General features: G+C 38.7%; 1 protein-coding gene and 2 long non-coding RNA genes across 4 annotated transcripts in view; 2 read left to right on the forward strand and 1 right to left on the reverse strand.

Annotated features, from left to right (window-relative positions):
- The window catches only part of LOC127532621 (ICOS ligand-like), a 118,231-nt gene that overhangs the window by 17,718 nt on the left and 74,338 nt on the right, over window positions 1-26,175 (reverse strand). The window lies entirely within an intron of this gene.
- Window positions 186-3,634, forward strand: LOC127532639 (uncharacterized). 2 transcript variants are annotated; one of them, XR_007940167.1, is made up of 3 exons: window positions 186-402; window positions 2,940-2,998; window positions 3,373-3,634. It is a non-coding gene; the product is annotated as an uncharacterized LOC127532639 (long non-coding RNA). The 2 variants fall into 2 exon arrangements; XR_007940168.1 differs by lacking the exon at window positions 186-402 and adding an exon at window positions 2,254-2,470.
- On the forward strand, window positions 4,125-5,500 carry LOC127532626 (uncharacterized). Its single transcript, XR_007940149.1, has 3 exons — window positions 4,125-4,198; window positions 4,927-5,035; window positions 5,195-5,500. It is a non-coding gene; the product is annotated as an uncharacterized LOC127532626 (long non-coding RNA).

Here is a 26,175-nt window from a genome sequence, read left to right on the forward strand (position 1 = left end):
GTGGTTAAACTCTTCTCATCTGGATCAACTTTAACTTCTCTCTGCTTTCTTCTTCAGCTCAGGAAAAAATCACAGCTGAACCTGGACAGGATGTCATTTTACCGTGTAAAGCTCCTGACAACAACGACATCAACAACATCAACAACATCACAGCTGTAGCGTGGATCAGACCTGATCAGGATCCAGATTATCTTCTTGTCTACCGAGACGGACACTTTGATCCAGACAGCCAGCATCAATCTTATCAGAACCGGGTGGATCTGCAGGACAAAGAGATGAAGGACGGAGACTTTTGTCTGATTCTGAAGAAAGTGAAGATGGAGGACAGAGGAACATACGTGTGTCTTGTTGACCAGAGTGGAAAGACTGAACTCATCAGCATCATCAATCTGGAAGTTTATGGTGAGTTTGTGTTGAGAGTTCAGTTTGTGTCTCTGATGAAGCTGCTTGGTCTCACATCAGATGTTTGTGGTTTATAAAGATGTTGCTGATGAGACTTTGGAGAAAACAGCTGATCTGACTGATGTTCAAACACCTGATACCTCTGATACCTCTGATACCTCTGATACCTTTCATATCTCTCATATCTCTGATATCTCTGATACCTCTGATACCTCTGATATCTGTAGTAGACCAGGATGAACACTGGAGATGTGAACATGGGTGGAATCATTGTAGGACCAGTAGTGTGTGTGTTACTTTTTGATGTTGGTTTTCTGATCTATAGATGACTGAGACTGAAGTTATTCCAGTTATTCAATTCTCTGAATGGAGGTTTGGTTTAATCCACTCCATCCTAGAGTCCAGGTCACTGACTGTCTCTGATGTCTACGATCTATACAGACCCAGATCTATAATCAATAAATGATGAGGGGAATTTACATCTGATGCTTCTATTTTACCCAGAGCAGCTTTTCCAGTGTTTACAGAATTAGTTTATCAGCTCTGGAAACACACAGACCAGTTAGGTACGAGTTCAGACATCCCATGTGACGCTGCTCAGCCAATGAAGTCTCTGCATTCCAGCTGCTAAACATCACAGCTGAGTTCACAAAACTGTTGAGAGGAACAGATGAGGGGAGGACAGAGAAAATAGAAAGACAAATAGAGGAGAAAGTAGCCCTGAACATGTTGACTATGTTCAGCTAAACATCCAGCTGTAAGCTTCTCCACTATGAATATAATCCAAACTAAATCTGGTTCCAGACTCACCAATGAGCTCCAGATGTTTGAGAAAAACTCTAACACTGTTCAGACCAGATTCAGAATCCTGGCAGCTCAGTTCAAACATGAAGCAGCAGAGATATAAGGGGAGAGATAGAAGACAGAAACAATGTGAAAGTGTTCAACTGTTTACACTGCAGGGTAACATATTATGCTGTATATAAGTTGGTTCAGGCTGTTCAGTCATTAGTTTTCACTTTATTTTCTGATTATATCAAAAGTTATTTGTGAATAAAAGTTGTCAAAATGTTTTACTGAATTTATTTGATGTGACGGTCAGTTATTGATTATAGACAGACTCTAATAAATCTACCAGGTTACATCAACATAAATCACACTAATTCAGTTAGACATTACCCACATAGCAGAGAAATGTGGCCCACATCTGGCTTGAAGCTGGCACAGGTGGCATGCAGTCGGCACTGGCATAAGGCATGTGAACCAAACATGGCCCAGATGTGGCAGAGGTGGCACCTTCTTTAAGGTGGCAAACCAAATGTGGGCCAGATGTTGAGTTTAGTATGTGGCCCTCATATCAAATTTGAGCTGTGGGCCACAGGTGGCATTCAGTTGGCACCACTTTAAGGTGGCAAAAAAGATGCGGGCCAGATGTTAAATTTAGTATGTGGCCCACACATCACATTTGAACTGTGGGCCACATGTGACCTGGGTCTGTTGTTGTCATGATTGTTCGTACCAAATGAAACACAAATTAAATATCAAGTATGAGTGTGTTAGATGTCAGAGTCTGGTGTGTGTGTGTGTAGTGAGAAATTACTGTGTGTGTGTGTGTGTGGGTGTGTGTGTGTGTTTTCAGTGTAGCCTTGGAACCGTATACAGTGCCTCATCTTTATTTGTGATTGCATAATAATAATGATAATAATAATAATAATAATAATAATGAAATGTGTTATTGCATTGGCATATCCCTAAACTGGCATTTAAATGCTTAAAATTATGAGCATTACTTCACATTTGGTTTACATGATGAGAACTGGGGTCAAAACATTTTTTTTTTCCATTTTTGATTCTGTTTTGGAATCTATTTGTGGTGGTGTGGCGGGGGGGTAGGAACATGGAGAGAAAAACATATGCAGGTTTTCTGTAACATTATAAGACGGCGCCACCTCCCCCACCCCCACGTAACCTAACGGTCACAGTGCGCGCTTTATTTAATTTTTCTTCGGAACAGCGGCTACAGCAGCACAGAGCACAGCAGCAGTCCAGCAGTGCGCTTTGGATACTGGTGAGTGGCATATCTGTCTCTGTATAATCATTGTATTAAACCATTACTGTCTAAGTACTGTGATGAACAATTTCGAATGCAAAAATGCAAGCTGAATTACCACAGCAGCCATGTGACCAGGTAAAGACAGCGTTGTTGTTAGCAACCTAGCATGCTATCTAACGTTAGCGGCTCTGTCCTGTAGCCCCGCTCCGCGGCCGGCTTGGAGGTGTGGATGCCCGCAGAGCCTGGCTCTGCTTGCCGCACAGCCCAAGGTGCAGAGCGGAAGAGCCATTGGAACAGAGACCCAGCTGAGGGGGCATTTCATAGAAACATTTTATGATTTTTAACACACAAATGAGGCATTCTGGTGTGCTGTGAGGAGAAAATAGAGGGAAAAGACAACATTGCAGTTTACAATTTCATTTTCACTATAAGCTATTAAAAACATTTTTTAAAATTTGAAATGTTCTGCTTTGTCTCTTTGCAGGAAGAGATTAGAGGGAAGGAATAAGAAGAGACCAGAGTAGGGTGGAGGAAAATAAAGAGGTGAGCTGACAAGCATGGTCAGGGAGATGGAAAAACAAACAAACATGATTTTATCTATTATGCTAATAACTGTTGTAGGACTCAGATCTGTTTATAGAAAACTGGTTAGGTGGTGGGAATTAAGAATATTGTTCTACATATATAGACTGTAATTTGCTTCAGTTCAGTAGAGTTGAGCTTCAGTAGAAAGCCTCATACCAGTATATGCTTTCTCCCAGACTGCCAGCTCATTACTGGATTGATCTGCAAAATAACATTCCCTAAGTGTAGATGTCCCATCAGAATGTCAATAAGACCTGGTTAGTGGAATAGTACAGTAGCTACATGAGCTGCTGATACTAACAATTAATTTCATGTGTATATGTATGTTCTAGCTGCTGTGAGGTGCAACAGATTAACAGGTAGTGCCACTGACCAAGAAACTGATGCTACAGTGAAAAGATGGCTACACCTGGCCCTGATGGAGATGGAGGGAGGAGAGTCTGGATGCAGAGGAAGACCAATGAACAGGAAAGGGGAAAGTAATGATGGTTAATGATTAATGATGATTTGTACACTCGTTCCTGTAGTTTTGGCCATCTAGTTCTGAGCCTGTTAAGTTTTTATTTGTTCTACTGTTCCTGACATGTGTGTGTGTGTGTGTATATATATATATATATATATATATATATATATATATATATATACACATGTATACATATATGTATGGCATGCCGTTTAGGAAATTATATATATAATGAAACTTGATATATATATAATGAAACTTGATATATATATATAATGAAAGTCGATATATATATAACGAAACTTGATATATATATAATGAAACTTGATATATATATAATGAAAGTCGATATATATATAATGAAACTTGATATATATAATGAAAGTTGATATATATATAATGAAAGTTGATATATATATAATGAAAGTCGACTTTCATTATATATATATCAAGTTTCATTATATATATATCGACTTTCATTATATATATATCAACTTTCATTATATATATATCAAATCTTTTTTTCCTACCGAGCCCCGGAAGGGACATGTCCGTATGGTGAAGCGACAATGAAGGACACTCACCCGGACGAGAATTTTATTGAGTTTTATTTTGAAATCGGCCTGAAATACGTAGACATTCAAGCAGTGCGGTGCGCTAAGAGTCTGCCATGCAGACCAGCGATCCTGATAATGGTAAGTTTTATTTCTCCAACATCCTGCTGTTATCCTACTATGAATACGCTAGCTACAACAGTCCCACATCAGTATTATGAACGTTCCGCCAGCTAACGCGGTCCGGACACCGGATCACTGATTAGAGGTTGGCGTTGAACTATTGTTTGCCAGCCAGTTAGCCGCTGGTAAGCTAACAAGCTATGAAACAACTCCTTATTAAACCGGAAGAAAGCAGCAGCAATATTTCAGTCCAAGACCCGTATTCAGAACCTCCCACGCTGTTACACAATGACCCATTAATCATATTACTGAACTATATGGTTATCATTGAAATTTCCCTTGAAGAACCAGTGAACTCTTTGCGAACACATTTTAATTTATGTGTTGATTATGTTTCGTATCAGTAATACAAGTCTAAAAAACTGATTCAAATGATCAAGTTAACACAGTGAAGTAAAGAGTACTGGTAATCTGCAGCTATTTTCATAATTTCAAGGTAAAATTCTGATGTGTGATTTTCTAGCTTTGCAGATGTGGAAATCCAATGCACTGATTTCTTATACACAGATGCTTTTGGTGTTTTTTGTTGTAAAATAAAACAAGGCATTTATCACTGTTGGAAATGATTACAGGTATTATTTGTAACACTTTCTAACATTGTATGGACAAAGCAATAAATCAGTTAATGGATAAAATCATTTGTATTACAGATGCTATCAACAGCATGTCTTGTTCATTTTATTTAGTTGTCGGCCTTGGATGATGAGGTCCAGTTACCAGGAGCACTAGTCTGCAGCTTACTGGTTCCGTCCTGCAGCTCCTCCACACTGTCCTCCTCTCTACAGACCAAATCAAGTAAGATCTGTTTAGACTATGCAGACATCAACATGATCAGTATGTTATCTTTTGACCCATCCTAAAATCACAAAATAGAACATTTACTTTAAGTTAACTGTGTTTATGAAAATAGAAAATAATTACTGACAATTAGTACTTTTTGGTGCTTTTATGCAGGAAAAGGGAACCAGGAAGCTGCTGTGGATCCTCTGCAGTATCTGGAGAGGTCAGAGGAACGGTTCTTGGAACAGATCGGAAGACACCAAGACGTGACCTCTGCCATGCTCCAGAACATCCAGAAGATGAATGAAAACCTTGGTTGCACTGATGGGACGCATGGTGTCGGTGCTGGAGCAACTGTCCCAGAATTAAACTGCATTGTTGACTATTGGCTTTTCTAGAAAATAAATCTTTTTTAGTACTTCACCTGTTTTGTATTTTACTCATGCACTTTGGGTGAATAAACAGAAATTTGTGATGAGAGATGCAAATTTTGTCTATAATCTACAGAGACTTTATTCAGTGTTCAGTGCACACTTTTGTTACACACATTTTGACAGATAAGCAGTTGTGCTTTTCAAGCAGATTTTAGTCAGAAACATCAGTAGCATATGTTTTTTTTTTACTGTTACACCAATCTAGGTAGATAAACTGCACTACTGCAGCAGACATATTATTGAAATGTGCTTCTATTATGTGTCTACATACACTGCTCACAAATAGTTATTCAACTTTTGGGTGAAATTGATGGAAAATATAAAAAGTGCATGCTGTAGTGATATATCATAAAAGTAGGGTATTTAACTAGAAACATGCAATAGTGATTTCCTCATCTCAAAAAAATTTATTGAATCAAAAGCTAACAACAGTGGAGGGTATGTCACAATAAAAATGTCTCAGTTTGGACAGAACAGCAGCCTTCAGCTGAAATCCAGTACAATTGTGTCCCACCAGTGGCGTGATCATGGATGTGTCCAGGCAGCAGCTGACCTCTGCCTCGTAATTAGCCTTAAGACCAGCTATAAAGATAAACATAGATATTATCATTATCATCAACATATGGTGCATGTGTTTAACCTTTAAGCTATGTAGGGATGCAAATGTAGTTGAAGCTAAGTAGCTAAGCTAATGCTAACACGTTCAGTGTTCAGAATCAAAACATCTCTAAAAATTACCTGTTTTCTCAAACGTAGTCGCCGTTCCCTGTGACAACCATGAAGACAGATAGATAATCACAGAAGAGCTCATCTGAAGAGCAAATGTCCAATAAGGTTCCTGTTTTTGTTTGCCATGTCCTTCCAGGGCTCAGTAGGAAAAAGTTTGAATATATGGAATGAAACTTTGAATAGATGGAATGAAAATCTGAACATTCTATATTCCGACTTTCATTCCATATATATATCTCAACTTTCATTATATATATATATCGACTTTCATTATATATATATCAAGTTTCATTATATATATATCAAGTTTCATTATATATATAATTTCCTAAACGGCATGCCATATATATATATATATATATATATATATATGTATATATATATATATATATGTATATATATATATATATATATATATATATATATATATATATATATATATATATGTTGAAGGTCCAAAGTGACAGGTTGACACTTTGAGGTTCGTATGCCTTTCTTATTGAATAGAAAATATTTTTTAAGGTTTGATAATTAATAACTAGCTAGTTAATAAATAGTTAGCTACATTATAGCTAGCTAGCTACCAACTGCTTATCTTCATTATTGAAGCAAGCACATAGCCTACATTTTGCTAGCTAGTTAGCTTCATTATTATTCATATATACGCAAATGAATTGCACTTTAGCTTATTGCATATGACAGTTTGCTAACTGTTATTAAGTGAGTGTGTGTGGTCTGTTGGAAAGTCTGATACCAGCATGAAGGAAGGACCTGTGGTAACGCTCCTTCACACACCTGGGATGATCAGTCTGTCACTAAAGGAGCTGTCCAGTGCCCTCAGAGTGTCATGCATGGGGTGGGAGATGCTGTCCAGCAGGAATGTTAGCTTGGCTAACATCCTCCTTTCTCCCACCACCTACACTGGACCCAGGGGCCTCCCCAGGACAGGGCAGGCCGTCTTGATCAGCCGGTCAAGTCTCCTTTTGCCAGCAGCTGTGATGCTCCTGCCCCAGCAGACTACTCCATAAAAGATGGCTGATGCCACCACAGAGTCATAAGAAGTCTTCACGAGTGTCCCCTACACCCCAAAAGACAGCAGTCTCCTCATTAGACAGAGTCTGCTTTGACCCTTCTTCTAAAGTGCTGTGGTCTGACCAGTCCAGTTTATTGTTCAGGTGCATGCCCAGGTACAGTGTCTTGTGAAAGTATTCGGCCCCCTTGAACTTTTCAACCTTTCACCACATTTCAGGCTTCAAACATAAAGATATAAAATTCTAATTTTTTGTCAAGAATCAACAATTGGGACACAGTCGTGAAGTGGAACGAAATTTATTGGATATTTTAAACTTTTTTAATAAATAAAAACCTGAAAAGTGGGGCGTGCAATATTATTCAGCCCCCTTGCATTAATACTTTGTAGCACCACCTTTTGCTGCAATTACAGCTGCAAGTCGCTTGGGGTATGTCTCTATCAGTTTTGCACATCCAGAGACTGAAATTCTTGCCCATTCTTCCTTGCAAAACAGCTGGAGCTCAGTGAGGTTGGATGGAGAGCGTTTGTGAACAGCAGTCTTCAGCTCTGCCCACAGATTCTCCATTGGATTCAGGTCTGGACTTTGACTTGGCCATTCTAACACCTGGATACGTTTATTTGTGAACCATTCCATTGTAGATTTGGCTTTATGTTTTGGATCATTGTCCTGTTGGAAGATAAATCTCCGTCCCAGTCTCAGGTCTTTTGCAGACTCCAACAGGTTTTCTTCCAGAATGCTCCTGTATTTGGCTCCATTCATCTTCCCATCAATTTGAACCATCTTCCCTGTCCCTGCTGAAGAAAAGCAGGCCCAAACCATGAGGCTGCCACCACCATGTTTGACAGTGGGGGTGGTGTGTTCAGGGTGATGAGCTGTGTTGCTTTTATGCCAAACATATCGTTTTGCATTGTGGCCAAAAAGTTGGATTTTGGTTTCATCTGACCAGAGCACCTTCTTCCACATGTTTGGTGTGTCTCCCAGGTGGCTTGTGGCAAACTTTAAACGAGACTTTTTATGGATATCTTTGAGAAATGGCTTTCTTCTTGCCACTCTTCCATAAAGGCCAGATTTGTGCAGTGTACGACTGATTGTTGTCCTATGGACAGACTCTCCCACCTCAGCTGTAGATCTCTGCAGTTCATCCAGAGTGATCATGGGCCTCTTGGCTGCATCTCTGATCAGTCTTCTCCTTGTTGGAGGTGAAAGTTTAGAGGGACGGCCGGGTCTTGGTAGATTTGCAGTGGTCTGATACTCCTTCCATTTCAATATGATTGCTTGCACAGTGCTCCTTGAGATGTTTAAAGCTTGGGAAATCTTTTTGTATCCAAATCCGGCTTTAAACTTCTCCACAACAGTATCTGGGACCTGCCTGGTGTGTTCCTTGGTCTTCATGATGCTCTCTGCACTTTAAACATGTAGGCGACATCCAACATTAAAAGAGGCCTGCAAATTCCACAGGAGATCCCCCCTCAGATAACCACAAGCTCTCTACTCAGAGCAGCTTAAACAAACAAAACTAAGTGCTTTTTTATGGCCAGAGATAGCCCTGCATCATCCCAGATGTGATCCGTACCTTCCACCAGAGACATCCTAGATTCATGTTTATGACGACCTCTGACATGGCTGAAGAGACCCCTTTTTGCAGACTATCACTATTCCTGTATTAAATTGGGACATGTATGCTTTCGTGTATTTCTAACTTCACATACAGACTTTTGCAGAGAACTGGGAATTGGAGACAGAACTTTCACACCTTCTTAAGGAAGTGAACTGTTGTTTGCAACTCTGGTTTAAATGCTTTGATGTCTATGTGTCCTCTCAGCTGGATCTCTGCTCCTCTCCTGTCTGCCATCAGATAAACAAGAGTCATAAATATTCTAATGACCTGCTCTCACCTCTGAGAGGCTGGCAGAGACTTTCTGCTTTGTCCAGTCACAGAACTTCTAAAACTCATACTTCAGAAATGTATTTTTGTTATTCTGTGTTTACCAAGGATATAGTGAGATGTCAACATGCATTTTGAACCAACTCCCGTTTTTCTAGCTGGTTTAAATCGAAAGTTATCAAACCTATTGTGTTACTCATGAACAGTACATTTTTCCTTCACAGCTCAACATTGCCACCTTTTGACGTCGGAATGCCATTACATTATCGAGGTTTTGACTGTATTAACCATAAAACTTTGCTTTATTCAGGTTTCAAAGACGTGGAAAACTGTTTTATTCCACCTTGTATGAGTGTATGTTACCAGTCTTCACTGTGATACATATAATAACCATTAGAATGCACACGAACATATAAATAGAAACTAGAACTCACATATTCTTAGATTAGCTTGTATAATCAGTTTAATTTTTATCTTTGATTGTTTAAAATATATTGTAAGGATCATGGAGGAGTAAACAGATCGTTCTTTTGTACGTTTTAATATTTTTAATCATTATTTGATCCGGTTTCATCTCTCCCCTCTGAGCCCAAAATGGGAGGTTCCCCCAGATTCAAAGGGAGGCGCGCCTCAGCCGACACTTCCCCGCCCCTTCTCAGAGAAAATCCTTAAAACCAGCCATTTTGCTGATGACTCTTCCTCTTACTTCTTCCTTCTAACTCGCTTCCAGAAACTTCATCGAGCTTCTTTTGTTTTTCCTTTGGCACCTTTTCTTTTTCTCTTTTCTCTAAAGCTTATCCTGGTTACAGAGCTGGCCTCTACTAACCACGACTCTTAATCATTTTTCTTTTAATCAAAGAATAGATATCTTTGCTCACGACCTGAACAAATAGAGCTACATTTTTGTTTGCCGACGATTTTTGATCAAGAACCAATTCGATCCCGTTCCAGTTTTATTCTTCCCGTTTTGCACCGGCTCCTGTACCCATCTGTTCTCCAGCCAAACCTGCTGGCAGAGACAGACCAAGAGCCTGTGGTTTTTTTTTTTCAAACTATTTTATTTTTGTCAACCCCGAAGAACGAGCCATTCTGGCTCCGAAACCCTCGGCTGAGACCGACCGAAGCTGGCCCGAACAAACCAGAGGCGCTCAAAAGCATCAGCAGGCAGGACGCCAAGACGTTGCCATAGCGACAGACTTCATGACTCGGGGATCTGCCAAGGATTGAAGTTAAGTTCCGTTCAAGACGCAACGTTGTCCCAGCTGAACCTCTCAGCGACCCGTTCTCCAACAAAGTAAGCCAGCAAACGCATTGGTGTGATCTGAATTATTGGGTTGACATCTGAAAATAGCTTGAAATCTTCCTTAAATAGCTTCCAAAATCTTCCTTTTAATAACTCCGTTTAGTCATTCATCAGTCGTTCATTTTCCAAGTTATTAATCATCTCGTCATACCTTCAGCGGTCTGATTACTCAGTCCATAATCCTAGTTAGAAATGCAAATCTGAATAATTAACACACACACACAATACTTATTACTGTATTAATCACTGTTTTGTTATTAATTTTAGTCAATAAATTTCTCTCATTTAGACCAAAATTACCGTCTTTGGCATTTCTGTGTACAGACTGGGTCACTATTTCTTAGAATTCCAACATTCAGATATTAGACTGTTTAACTGAATTAATCCATTATCAGTTATTTTACTTCTCTACATTTGTAGAGTGGTGCCCCATTTCATGACGAGTGCAAAATTCATAATTCATATTTCCTACAAACAGAACCCTGAGACTATCACAGAGCAGGTGCATTTATACGGAGACTTGATTACACACAGGTGGATTCTATTTATCATCATCAGTCATTTAGGACAACATTGGATCATTCAGAGATCCTCACTGAACTTCTGGAGTGAGTGTCACACAACGAGCGAGTTGGACCCGAGCAGAGAGCCACTCTACCAAGGCTGGTGGAACTGAGGAGGAGTTTTATTGTTAGGGGGGTGAATAATGGCACGATGGGGGGAAATCCAGGGTGCAGGAGCGGCTGGTGTAGTGGGAGGGTTTGGCCAGAAACGGGGGGGTCCAGGCAGGAATGGGGGTCCAGGCAGGAACGGGGGTCTAGGCAGGAACGGGGGGGTCCAGGCAGGGACAGAAGGGGTCCAGGCAGGAATGGGGGTCCAGGCAGGAACGGGGGTCTAGGCAGGAACGGGGGGGTCCAGGCAGGGAAAAACCGGTGATGAATGGTCTGGGGAGAGCCGAAGGGGAAGGAGGATGGCGGGGATCCCGGACAGCTGAACTGTGTGAGGAGCAGGAGAAAGCAAAGTAAGTGAAAGCAAACTTAAACAGGTCTTTACAGAGGGCGAGAGAGTGAACTGACTGAGGTGTCTTGGTTCAACGATCTGGCAGAGTGGAAGGATGAGCTGGTTCTTATTGCAGAGGTGTGTAATCAGAATGATGTTCGTCAGCTGTCCGGGAGCCGTAGAGGAGGTTGATTGCCTGAGTGGAGTCAGCTGGGAAGCTAGACTCCACTCAGGCACCGAGCTGTAGGGGGAGAGACAGGGCAGAGGAGTGGATGGGAGACAGCAAGACAGACAGGGCAGAGGAGTGGATGGGAGACCAGAGCATGAGAGGGAGAGGAGCATGAGAGGGAGAGAGATGGGGAAAAAGGTATTTGGGATGCCAGATGGGAAAGACAGGGGATGAGAAGGGAGCTCTGACAGTGAGTTTGCTGCACTGAAAGTAAAGCAGCCAAATAATATCGCACACCGTTCAAGGGGGCCGAATACTTTCACAAGGCACTGTACTTGTATGAGTCCACTCTCTTCATGTCCATGCCCTGGATGTTCATCAATGGTGGGTGTGTGACTGCACCTGTGGAAGTCCACCACCAGTTCTCTGGTCTTTCCTGAGTTCATCTGGAGGCAGTTCCACTGGCATCAGTCCTCAAAGTCCTGGTTCAGTTCTCTGTACTCCCAAACATCATCATCTGAGATGAGACCGACGACTACAGAGTCATCAGAGAACTTCTGCAGATGACAGCTGGCTGAGTGGTCCATGAAGTCTGCAGTGTACCGGGTGAAAAGAAACAGAGCCAAGACCATTCCCTGTGGGGCCCCTGTGCTGCAGACCATCATGTCAGACTCACAGTCCTGTGTCCTCACAACCTGTGGTCTGTCTGTGAGGTAGTCCATTATCCAACCCAAGAGGTGGTGATCCACCCCTGTGACCTCCAGTTTGTCCCTCAGAAGAACCAGCTGAATCGTATTAAAAACAATGGAGAAATCAAAGAACATGATTCTAGCAGAACTTGCAGACTTCTCCAAATGGGACACAGCTCTGTCCAGGGGGAAGATGACAGTGATTGCAAACATGTTAAAGAAAAAAAAAGCTATAGATAAGATCCAGGGCGAGTCACTATGTAGTGCAGGTGATGAGTTAAAATCCTGCCATGAAGCACAAAAGCTGCAGAAATGCTGTAGCATCACAGAGGCTACTTCACCCATCAAAATCATACATGTTGCCACTGTTCACAGAGTTGCCTACCAGCCCCACTATAGCTCAGCATGCAATGAAAGTCCTCAGACAAACAATCAGCTACTGTAGTCCTGGGGCCTATTTCACGAAGCAGGTTCAAGAAACTCTGAGTTTCTTCCGCAACTCTGAGTTGATCTACTCTGAGATAGAAAACTCTGAGTTTTCGGTTTCACAACGGCTGATATGAGTTGGGTTAATTAACTCGGAGTAGTTTGACCCGGAGTTACACGCGTGCACCGCAAGTCTGAAAAGACAGCATCAATGGAACCCCGATTCGATGAGTCACCATGGAAACGGGGAAGCGAAAGGCTGTGTTTTGAACTGGAAGTTTTTAACGCGCTCATATGGCGAGTTTGAACATGTTTTTAGAAAGAAGTGCAACACCGCTGCAGCTGCAAAAGAGAGAGAGACGGCGTGGAGAACAGCCCGGATCAATGCGTAAGTTTAAATGTAGTCCTTTGTAATCGTAATAATATTACAGGGAATAACTGTCTGAATGGTAGAATATTAAGTCATTTCATTTAGGGGAAATCCTGACGGGGCAGCAGCTTAAGATGAAATATAAAAACATTGTTCAAACAGGTCAGACCTCGGCATTATCTCATGGAGGTACTTCATGTTGATCATGTTTTACATTGTAAAGTAGCCTAAATATTAAGTGGCTGTTTGACTGTGCAGTTGTTTTATCCACACATAGCCTAAATGTCTGCATCCATATCATGTCCTGTTAAATAATTAAGCCTATTTAAACTAACATAGACTTCTGCTCAGCCAACAGAAAGAAAGCAGATGTCTGTAAAACGGGTGGAATAAAAGATGCATATATACACATACGATTATTTAGTTCTCTTTTGTGTCTTTTTTGTCTTTTGGCCCCTTCACGTCACCACAGACAACCCAGTCTCACATCAAATTGTGACATAGTCACGTTTGTCCACAATGCAAAACGTTACAATCTCACAATTTGGCCCTGAAAATTGTGAGATGCTCACGTTTTTTCCCCCCAATTCTTTTGTATTGGTCTGAGGAAGGCTCACGTGACTGCTTGCTGCAGGCTTCTCAAAATGAAAACATGGCGGCTATTCCTTTTATTTTCCGTGGAAAATGCATTATTTTAAGATAGTTTGGACAGAAAAAAACATTTTGATGACATTTTTAGTGAGAAATATATATAACACTTTCACATTATCCATTCAGTTATTGGAAATGATCTTTGGTTTGGTTTGTTTTTACGCTGAATTTCACTTCACGGCATTAAATTGTGACAGTGTCACATTTTGTACGTTATGTTGGTTGATTAGGACGCTGCCAAAAACGAAAACAAGCGGTGTGTTTATTTTTGTATTGTTGCATTGTGTAATTTTTTGAGTTGTTAAATCATTTATGTAACTCTTGGTGATTACTGCTAGTTACTGAGATGTCTTCCCCGGCCTTTCATTAGTTGACGCTTCGCTCCCTTGTTAACAAGTTGCATTTCAATGATCCACAAGTCGCTCGTTGTCAATGCAAACAACCGTATTTATTTCCATGAACGTGCTTTTACCGCAATCATTTGTTGAGCTCATCCATGCACCAGTCAGCGCACAGCGATCTAAAAACTTTATTCCTGCCCACAACAAGATCCCCCTGTCTTTCTTTAGCCCGTGGAAGCGTCCATAGCAACCACCATAGCAACGGTGGGAAACGTAACAGTTCCACTCCGAGACGTGAAAGATTCATCGTAATAACAAACCAGAGATCATACACAAGAACTGAACGAATATTGTGAAATTAAAATGTATATTTTTTTGGTGTCGCTGTAATGCCTGAGGCTTTGCTGCTGTCCGCTTTCTGACCGTGGTCGGCAAAACACGGGAGAACTGCGTGCAGAACCTGCTGCACCTTTCTTCTTCGGTGGTGTCTGTGTAAAACAATGTCCAACATGCAAACAGCACACCTAGCGCCATGAAGCACAAAATGCAGGTGTAAATCAATGACATCTTACAATTACAATGTCCTGTCTTTTAACTAATAAAGACACATATATGAAGAACTTTACATCAGTTTGTTTGTTTGTTTTATTAAGATCCCCTATCAGCTTTTGCAAAGCAGCAGCTATTCTTCCTGGAGTCTTCATAATTTCATTTGTGACAACACCAAAAAGCAACATGTACACAAAATACATACAAATCAAATTACAAAATACATAAACAATGCATACAAAAATACACGTATACAATACAAATAACATACATATACAAAACCTGTACTAACCGAAAGCATACAACACATAATACTCCCACCTTGAATTATAAAAATAAAATGTTCTTCTTCAAAGATACCATGACCTAACAGTAATAATTAAAGAATAATCTACCTCAGAAACCAACCATAACATGAATCACATAAACAGTGACATTACAGTCACTACATTTAAGTTTAAGATTTAATTTAATGAATTATTGTATTTTACAAATTTCTATTCCCAAGCAACCCGCTAAATTAATAACTAAAATTTTGTGCTACATAATGCTCTTTTAGTTTTATTTTAAAGTTTTCAATATTCCCCGTTTTTGAGACAATCCGGATGTTATCGCTCGCTCCCGACAAAAGCATCAGTTTTTTAAAATATTTTGGATTTCGATTAATTAGACAATGAACAAATTGACGTAATTTCCTGGTGGGTGTGTTTATGCAGCCTATTAAACACTTTTTTCCCCATGAAATAAAGTACAATCCATACATCATGGTCCGGTGTTCATTGTTTGTTTTGTTCACTGACATAGTGCAATAAAGTTTTGTTTTTTAAACCATCCAGTACCGTAATGAATATTGAATGAATATGGCATCTTGTTTACATCTCTAATTAAGGAGCAAGAAATTTACTGACGTTGATTTATGATTCAAGACAAGCAGAGGACACACTGTGTGCCCCTTTAATGTCCAAAAGGCCAATTAAGGTCAAAATCTCACAGATTCTTTGACTGATTTGGACCAACTTGCACATGTTTGATATTGGGTCCTAAAGCAATACTGGTGTACGTTTTCAGACCACTAGGACCTACAACGCAAAATAGGAGCAAAGAAGACACTGGAACAGGGGCCTTTGTTAAAATGAATGAGAAACAGTGTGAGAACATCAATCAAAGTGCACCAAAGTGCATAAAGTCATAGAACAGGGTGTGCTGAATGCTCTGGGAGCAAGTCTGCAGTGAAAACACCTTTGAAGGGGATCTCTGGTTTGTTATTACGATGAATCTTTCACGTCTCGGAGTGGAACTGTTACGTTTCCCACCGTTGCTATGGTGGTTGCTATGGACGCTTCCACGGGCTAAAGAAAGACAGGGGGATCTTGTTGTGGGCAGGAATAAAGTTTTTAGATCGCTGTGCGCTGACTGGTGTATGGATGAGCTCAACAAATGATTGCGGTAAAAGCACGTTCATGGAAATAAATACGGTTGTTTGCATTGACAACGAGAGACTTGTGGATCATTGAAATGCAACTTGTTAACAAGGGAGCGAAGCACGTCAACTAATGAAAGGCCGGGGAAGACATCTCAGTAACTAGCAGTAATCACCAAGAGTTACATAAATGATTTAACAACTCAAAAAATTACACAATGCAACAATACAAAAATAAACACACCGCTTGTTTTCGTTTTTGGCAGCGTCCTAATCAACCAACATAACGTACAAAATGTGACACTGTCACAATTTAATGCCGTGAAGTGAAATTCAGCGTAAAAACAAACCAAACCACAGATCATTTCCAATAACTGAATGGATAATGTGAAAGTGTTATATATATTTCTCACTAAAAATGTCATCAAAATGTTTTTTTCTGTCCAAACTATCTTAAAATAATGCATTTTCCACGGAAAATAAAAGGAATAGCCGCCATGTTTTCATTTTGAGAAGCCTGCAGCAAGCAGTCACGTGAGCCTTCCTCAGACCAATACAAAAGAATTGGGGGAAAAAACGTGAGCATCTCACAATTTTCAGGGCCAAATTGTGAGATTGTAACGTTTTGCATTGTGGACAAACGTGACTATGTCACAATTTGATGTGAGACTGGGTTGACATATTCAACACTTTAAGTTGTATTTATTAAATTACTGAGTTTTGATTTGACTGTGTTTTTGGTATTGTATGACCCTAAGATACTTCCATACCAAAGAAGACCTTTGCATCATGATTTGAAGTCAAAAGTTGATTAACCTCCCTACTAATGAAAGCAAAACAGCGACAAGAGGACTACCAGCAACTACAGCCAAACTAAAACAACAAAACCCAGCAATCTAAACATGCATGGGGGAAGAATGAATCAGATCCCTGAAAAGAAAAGAACTCAATGTTAATCACAAAAGAAAAGTTTACCAGCATAAAAAAAAACCCTCACAGGTTTGTCCGTGGAGGACGTGGGGCCTGGTGGTGCTCATGCCTCTACTCTACCTGCTGCTCTCTCCTGCCTCCCTAAATCCCCTCCTCCTCCATAAGTGCCAACAGCACTCAGGTGTGCTGCAGTTGCACAGGTGAAGGGAGGAGGGAGATCAGAGAGAGCAAGGAGAGAGGCAGCAGCCAACACATACTGGAATTTCCAGTAAATCATGTGACCTCAAACTGTAGACAGAACAGGAAACAGCAAACAGCAGAATGACGATGGTTTACTGACTGCTTCTTCTTCTCATTATTATTATTATTATTTATTATTATTCAGTTCTTAGTTGAAAACCAAAGTTGAACCAGTAAACACCAGTTCATGTCTGATCATCACTGAAGCTTGTTACGTGTTGTCTGCTGTCTCTCTCCTTGCTCTCTCTGATCTCACTCCTCCCTTCACCTGTGCAACTGCAGCACACCTGAGTGCTGTTGGCACTTATGGAGGAGGAGGGGATTTAGGGAGGCAGGAGGGAGCGGCAGGTAGAGCAGAGGCATGACGAAACAGACTCTGACTGACTTTCTGCTCAGAGTTTCGTTATCTGGGTGGAGTTCACCGACTTTCAGCGCCGTTTTTCTCCCGTTTCTCTGCAGCTGATCCTCACGGATTATTTCCTAAACAAATACTCAGTCAGTGACATCAACTTGTGTTTGCTGATTAAACTTTGGGTTTTTTTTGTCGGTTATTTCCACCAAACTACCAGAGGATCGGAGGAGGAAGAAGACGGTAAAATGTCTGCTGGAACATCTGAGTTCTTCTGTCTGATCTGTTTACTGGTCTGTTCCTGTACAGGTGAGTTATAATGTTCATTTATTATAATATTAATTCTCCCTCTGATGGACCTGGACAGGCTCTTATTATGTATTTAGCAGCAGTATAATAATGTAATCATTAGATGTATTCAGGAAGTAATAACTTCTAGTGACTCAGTTTCTATGATTCAAACTGGAGCAGAGACATGATGTTTATTTTAGTGATGAATAACTCTGATTGTGAGAGACAGGAGGAGGAGCTTATGGTCTGCAGAACATTAGAATTTCTACATCTGTAAACATCAACATCCAAACACACACATTGATAGTGTAACTGTGTTTGTTTAGTTCGGTAAAGTTGGAAAGATTTTCACAGATTCGGACTTCCGGCATCAATAACTCATGAGATATATGTTGTCAAAACATAAATGATGCCTCTTTCAAATCGTTGTAAGCTAGACAATGTGCTACAAGGCCAGTTTTATCAAAAGTCTCTGTCTTTCAAGCTGCAGAAATAACATTGGTGTCTATGAGCAGCACTCTGTGTGACGAGTGAACAGGGACCGTCTGCAAATAGCAAAACCGCTGCAACAGAAAAGAGACACTAATATTCAAAAACTGCACTCTTATACTCTGTAGAGCCACCACAATCACTGGAGCCATCAATGGACTCCTGCTGGTCATACTACAACTCTTGGTTTGTTGCTAAATCAAAAATCTGAATTTTAAGGAATTTTTATGTTATTAGGAATACAAAAACACCCCTTGGTATTGTGTGTTGTGCAACAGCCACAGTTGAAGAGACTGTACACAAGTTAGGCTCTTATCAGAAATAAGACGGTTTTGGTCTGGGGTAAGGATCCACATAATTGGTAAGGAAACACATAATTCTGTATAGTAATGGAATTTACAATCAGCAGGACCCATGCTGGTCAGACCGTCAGGTTTTTTACTTCCAAGTATTGTCTGTACAGTCCTTAACTAGAAAAATATTACTCTGTTTAACATTATGGTATAAATGAATCAATTAACACTGAAACTTTCCAAGAAGGTGTCTTATCTTTCTTCTCATTCATCAGTCCTTGAGGTGACAGTCTAAACAGTTTGTTTGGTATACTGGTGTTATCTGATACTCTCTTTGGTAAGGAATATAAATTCCATTACTATACAGAATTATGTGTTTGGACAAACAGGTGCACTATGCCCCTATGCCATTTTTCCTGTGTGTAATATAAAATATACCACATACATCAGAAAAGTGCCATCAAAGCGAGTTAACTCATTAATCCTTAAACTTCACATACAAGCACACACACTAAATATTGTACACAACATCATATGGCAATAAACAATGCAAATGTAATAAAACTGAGTCCCTAAAAACAGTGGGTGATCATTTTTATCTGTTAAAAAAAATCTGTCACAACAAAACAAATTCAAAACAATGGACAGTTTTTCTGGAATTATTTTTGAAACAGTTTTGTTTCCTTACCCCAGACCAAACCCGTCTTATATCTGATAAGAGCCTCACTTGTGGAAGAATAGCCTCTGAGCTGTGTCAGAGGCTAATTGGGTTCTTAATAAACAAACAAACAAACAAACTTGTGTACAGCCTCTTCAACTGTGGCTGTTGCACAACACACAATACCAAGGGGTGTTTTTGTATTACTAATAAAATAAAATAAAATAAACAATTCCTTAAAATTCAGATTTTTGATTTAGCACCAAGCAAAGAGTTGTAGTATGACCAGCAGGAGTCCATTGATGGCTCCAGTGATTTTGGTGACTGTACAGAGTACAAGAGTGAAGTTATTGAATATTTGTGTAGTGTCTCTTTTCGCTGTTGCAGCAGGTTTGCTATTTGCAGACGGTCCCTGTTCACTCGTCACACAGTCTGCTGCTCATAGACACCAATGTTATTTCTGCAGCTTTAAAGACAGCTACTTTTGATAAAACTGGCCTTGTAGAACATTGTCTACCTTACAACGATTTGAAAGAGGCATCGTTTATGTTTTGACAACATATATCTTGTGAGTTATTGATGCCGGAATCCGAATCTGTGAATAGCTTTCCAACTTTACCAAACTGTGTTTGTTTTTAGCAGAGGTGTCCAACCTTTCTGACCAAAGATCTACCAGTCCAGAGTGAACATCACAAACACACACATCATTTAAAGCCTGTAGACACTGACCTACCAGCACTATTTCCTGTTGTCACACAATCACGAGACGTCACACCCTTTCTTTCTTTCTCTCTCTCTGTCTATCTCTCTCTCTCTGTCTCACACACACAATGTTGTTTGTTGGGTTTCTCTGGCCACATCATTATCATCATATAAAAACAAGAACATTGAGAATAGTGTCCATGCTCTGTCCAGTGGATTCATCATGTCCAATGAAAACACATTTTAGAGCTTTTTCAGAAAGACTTTTCTTCATGCTGCTGCTATTCCAGGTGTATTTATGGAACCAGCATGCTGATCTGACACAGTTTGGACAAAGTATTTTCATCTTCAGCACAGATGAACATGTTCTGTAATGAACGAGCACATGCGTGTTTGTAAACCTCAAACCGGTCAGTCTGGTGTTGGTTCCTCAGTGGTGGATGTTGGTCCTGGTAAATGAGTTGTGAGTTTCAGAGGACAGCAGCTCTACAGGTCTGACTCCTGATGTGGTACAGAAGAACCCGGTTCCTTCTTTGTTTTGAACCAACAATCAAAGGGCTTTCTGCCAAGGAACACTTCAGAGTTATGTGACGATCGGTGTATGTTTGCCCTTCTGTCTGTTTGTCTGAGTACAACATTACTTAAAAAAGCAGAACAGATTTGGATGAAATTTCCAGTGAAGGTCAGAAATGAAACGAGGACAAAGTGATTAGATTTTAGCAGTGAGGCAGCTTATAGTCTGGATCCACGGATTGGTTAAAGATTTCTGTATCATTGCCAGATAGCATCACTGTAACCGTGACAACAGTGAACACTACATCAGCTGATGGTGATGATCACATGATTGTGATCCTACTATAAATCAAACTTATCAGTCATAAATTATCCAAGGACTGAGCAGCTTTGGTGGAATACTTTGCTCTCTGAGTGCCGTATGGACTCACCTGCAGCTGGATCTTAATGTCTTTCTAAGCCCCGCCCCCTCTACTTCCATTGGCTGGTGATATTTGTTTGGTTGAGAGTAAAAGCTGCATTCCCCTCATTCCAGTAGTAGATGAACTCCACTTGTAGTCTGGTCCTGTCTTTTATTTTTTGTTTCATTTTGAGCCAAACATTGGAATTCTGGCATGGTGCTGAAATACTTTAAGCCATGAAAATATACAGTTACACATTAAAAAAATATATATATATATTTTTAAGTTTTTTCCTGCAGCCCTAGTAGTCGACTGGTTGGAACTCCTGGTTTATACAGTATATTATTGATGGCTTTGGGATTTGAGGTTAAACTTTTCCCCAGAATTCTCACCTTTACCTAAAATCTAAAAAAAATGAGAAAAATCTGACATGTAAAGAACAAAACAGTAAGAACAGTCTGAGTATTCTGATGAAGTTCTCTCTAACAGAACAGACTACAGCTGGACTCTGTGTTCTACAACATGTTGTTTTATGTTGGACTCAAAATGTTCATTTTCTATTTTCACTGTAAATAAAATCAGTAAAAACTCCATTATAGATGAAAAACATCAACAGATATCAGTTTGTTCACCTGTTACTAAACTGATCCATAAAAGTCGTCCTGAAAAAAACCTGGATGTTGAAATAGGTTCCTCCTTGACACTATAACTGTCATCAGAGTCCATCCTTTTAGTTGTAGCAGCTTCACTGTCATTATACTGAAGTCAGACAACAACATGACAACACTTAGATCATGTTCCTGAGGCAGAAAAACACTTTGGAGAAAAACTCATCAATGTGAGACAATGAAATAAAGTTCAGTCTAAAATAGAATGTAAATGTTAGATGTGGTCAGTCCTGATTCCTCTTCATCAACCTGATGGATCCACTGATGACTAAAAGAACAGAAGCAGCAGCTCAGAGTTCATGGAGGAGTTTAGTGGTTAAACTCTTCTCATCTGGATCAACTTTAACTTCTCTCTGCTTTCTTCTTCAGCTCTGACAAACATCAAAGCTGAACCTGGACAGGATGTCATTCTACCATGTAAAGCTCCTGACAACAAGATCACAGCTGCAGAGTGGAGAAGACCTGGACTGGATCCAGATTATGTTCTCCTGTACCGAGGTGGACGCTTTGATCCAGACAACCAGCATCCATCTTATCAGAACCGGGTGGATCTGCAGGACGAAGAGATGAGGGATGGAGACTTTTATCTGATTCTGAAGAATGTGACGATGGAGGACACTGGAAGATTTGAGTGTCATGTTGACCAGAGTGGAAAGGCTGAACTCATCAGCAGAATCATCCTGGTAGTTGTTGAACCAGGTGAGTTTGTGTTGAGAGTTCAGTTTGTGTCTCTGATGAAGCTGCTTGGTCTCAGATCAGATGTTTGTGGTTTATAAAGATGTTGCTGATGAGACTTTGGAGAAAACAGCTGATCTGACTGATGTTCAAACACCTGATACCTCTGATGTCTGGAGGAGACCAGGATGAACACTGGAGATGTGAACATGGGTGGAATCATTGTAGGACCAGTAGTGTGTGTGTTGCTTTTTGATGTTGGTTTTCTGATCTATAGATGACTGAGGCTGAAGTTATTCCAGTTATTCAATTCTCTGAATGGAGGTTTGGTTTAATCCACTCCATCCTAGAGTCCAGGTCACTGACTGTCTCTGATGTCTACGATCTATACAGACCCAGATCTATAATCAATAATGATGAGGGGAATTTAAATCTGATGCTTCTATTTTACCCAGAGCAGCTTTTCCAGTGTTTACAGAATTAGTTTATCAGCTCTGGAAACACACAGACCAGTTAGGTACGAGTTCAGACATCCCATGTGACGCTGCTCAGCCAATGAAGTCTCTGCATTCCAGCTGCTAAACATCACAGCTGAGTTCACAAAACTGTTGAGAGGAACAGATGAGGGGAGGACAGAGAAAATAGAAAGACAAATAGAGGAGAAAGTAGCCCTGAACATGTTGACTATGTTCAGCTAAACATCCAGCTGTAAGCTTCTCCACTATGAATATAATCCAAACTAAATCTGGTTCCAGACTCACCAATGAGCTCCAGATGTTTGAGAAAAACTCTAACACTGTTCAGACCAGATTCACAATCCTGGCAGCTCAGTTCTAACATGAAGCAGCAGAGATATAAGGGGAGAGATAGAAGACAGAAAAAATGTGAAAGTGTTCAACTGTTTACACTGCAGGGTAACATATTATACTGTATATAAGTTGGTTCAGGCTGTTCAGTCATTAGTTTTCACTTTATTTTCTGATTATATCAAAAGTTATTTATTAATAAAAGCTGTCAAAATGTTTTTAGTGAATTTATTTGATGTGACGGTCAGTTATTGATTATAGACAGACACTAATAAATCTACCAGGTTACATCAACATAAATCACACTAATTCAGTTAGACGTTATGCTTTAATACATTTTCTCTGACTGGACCTCTTTGATTTTAGTTTCACACCTCTGCTCTACTGGATTGCTTTTTTTCCAACTTGTCAATAAGTTTATATCGGTTCCTAAAGATGTTGATGAATTTTTGTTCTGAAAATACGACCTTTCTGTCAGTTTTTGTCCATACATTCAAAAAGGAGTGCTTGATTCAGTCAGCTGATGATGTTTTTGCCCCAGTCCACCTTTGTACAGGGGTATAGCACACATACAGGGTGACCCAAAAGTCTGGAAACAAAGTTTAACTGCAGTGTCTATTTAAGGTGGGGGTGCATGAATTCACTCTTATTTAACCCATTTTTATTATAGCATAATAAAATAACTTAAAAGCATAGTACTTGCAGAGTGCAGTAACTCTGAAGAAAAAGAATAGAACCATAAGGTCCAGGTATGCTGGAGCAGAACTTCAAAATGCAGGCCATCAGTGTCAGATTTCAAAACTCGTGATGGTAAAATATCTGACAGTTTTAATTTTTTTAAACATCCAAAAGTACTATGAGGCAACATTTACTGTTCAGTTTGAGGAACCTTCATAAGCATAAATGAAGGTACATTCCAGAAGATACAAGTGTAACCAGTTGGTGGAAACGTTCACAACTTCATATAAGAAACGAACATGAACATGTCGAAACATGTTTGTTTTACACTAATCTGTTACTCTTCTGAATATATCTGTGGTACTGAAATAACATTATATTATTTGGATTATAGACTTTTCATTTGTTTCCAAACTTTTGGGTCACCCTGTACAGTATAATACAGAGGGATAGTACACATATAGTATAGTACACATATAGTACAGTACATATATAGTATAGTACACATATAGTATAGTACACATATAGTATAGTACAGTACATATATAGTATAGTACATGTATAGTATAGTACACATATAGTATAGTACACATATAGTATAGTGTAGTACATATATAGTATAGTACACATATAGTATAGTACATATATAGTATAGTACACGTATAGTATAGTACACATATAGTATAGTACACATATAGTATAGTATAGTACACATATAGTATAGTACACATATAGTGTAGTATAGTTCATATATAGTATAGTACACATATAGTATAGTATAGTACACATATAGTATAGTACATATATAGTATAGTACACATATAGTATAGTATAGTACATATATAGTATAGTATAGTACACATATAGTATAGTACACATGTAGTATAGTACACATATAGTATAGTACATGTATATTATAGTACATATATAGTATAGTACACATATAGTATAGTATAGTACACATATAGTATAGTACATATATAGTATAGTACACGTATATTATAGTACATATATAGTATAGTACACATATAGTATAGTATAGTACACATATAGTATAGTACATATATAGTATAGTACACGTATAGTATAGTACATATATAGTATAGTACACGTATATTATAGTACATATATAGTATAGTACACATATATTATAGTACATATATAGTATAGTACACATATAGTATAGTACACATATAGTATAGTACATATATAGTATAGTACACATATAGTATAGTATAGTACACATATAGTATAGTACACATATAGTACAGTACATATATAGTATAGTACACATATAGTATAGTACACATATAGTATAGTACAGTACATATATAGTATAGTACATGTATAGTATAGTACACATATAGTATAGTACAGTACATATATAGTATAGTACACATATAGTATAGTGTAGTACATATATAGTATAGTACACATATAGTATAGTATAGTACATATATAGTATAGTACACGTATAGTATAGTACACATATAGTATAGTACACATATAGTATAGTATAGTACACATATAGTATAGTACACATATAGTGTAGTATAGTTCATATATAGTATAGTACACATATAGTATAGTATAGTACACATATAGTATAGTACATATATAGTATAGTACATATATAGTATAGTACACATATAGTATAGTATAGTACACATATAGTATAGTATAGTACACATGTAGTATAGTACACATATAGTATAGTACATGTATATTATAGTACATATATAGTATAGTACACATATAGTATAGTATAGTACACATATAGTATAGTACATATATAGTATAGTACACGTATATTATAGTACATATATAGTATAGTACACATATAGTATAGTACATATATAGTATAGTACACATATATTATAGTACATATATAGTATAGTACACGTATAGTATAGTACATATATAGTATAGTACACGTATATTATAGTACATATATAGTATAGTACACATATATTATAGTACATATATAGTATAGTACACATATAGTATAGTACACATATAGTATAGTACATATATAGTATAGTACACATATAGTATAGTATAGTACACATATAGTATAGTACACATATAGTACAGTACATATATAGTATAGTACACATATAGTATAGTACACATATAGTATAGTACAGTACATATATAGTATAGTACATGTATAGTATAGTACACATATAGTATAGTACAGTACATATATAGTATAGTACACATATAGTATAGTGTAGTACATATATAGTATAGTACACATATAGTATAGTATAGTACATATATAGTATAGTACACGTATAGTATAGTACACATATAGTATAGTACACATATAGTATAGTATAGTACACATATAGTATAGTACACATATAGTGTAGTATAGTTCATATATAGTATAGTACACATATAGTATAGTATAGTACACATATAGTATAGTACATATATAGTATAGTACACATATAGTAT

This window comes from Acanthochromis polyacanthus, chromosome 24, assembly GCF_021347895.1.
Source record: "Acanthochromis polyacanthus isolate Apoly-LR-REF ecotype Palm Island chromosome 24, KAUST_Apoly_ChrSc, whole genome shotgun sequence".
NCBI lineage: Eukaryota > Metazoa > Chordata > Actinopteri > Pomacentridae > Acanthochromis > Acanthochromis polyacanthus.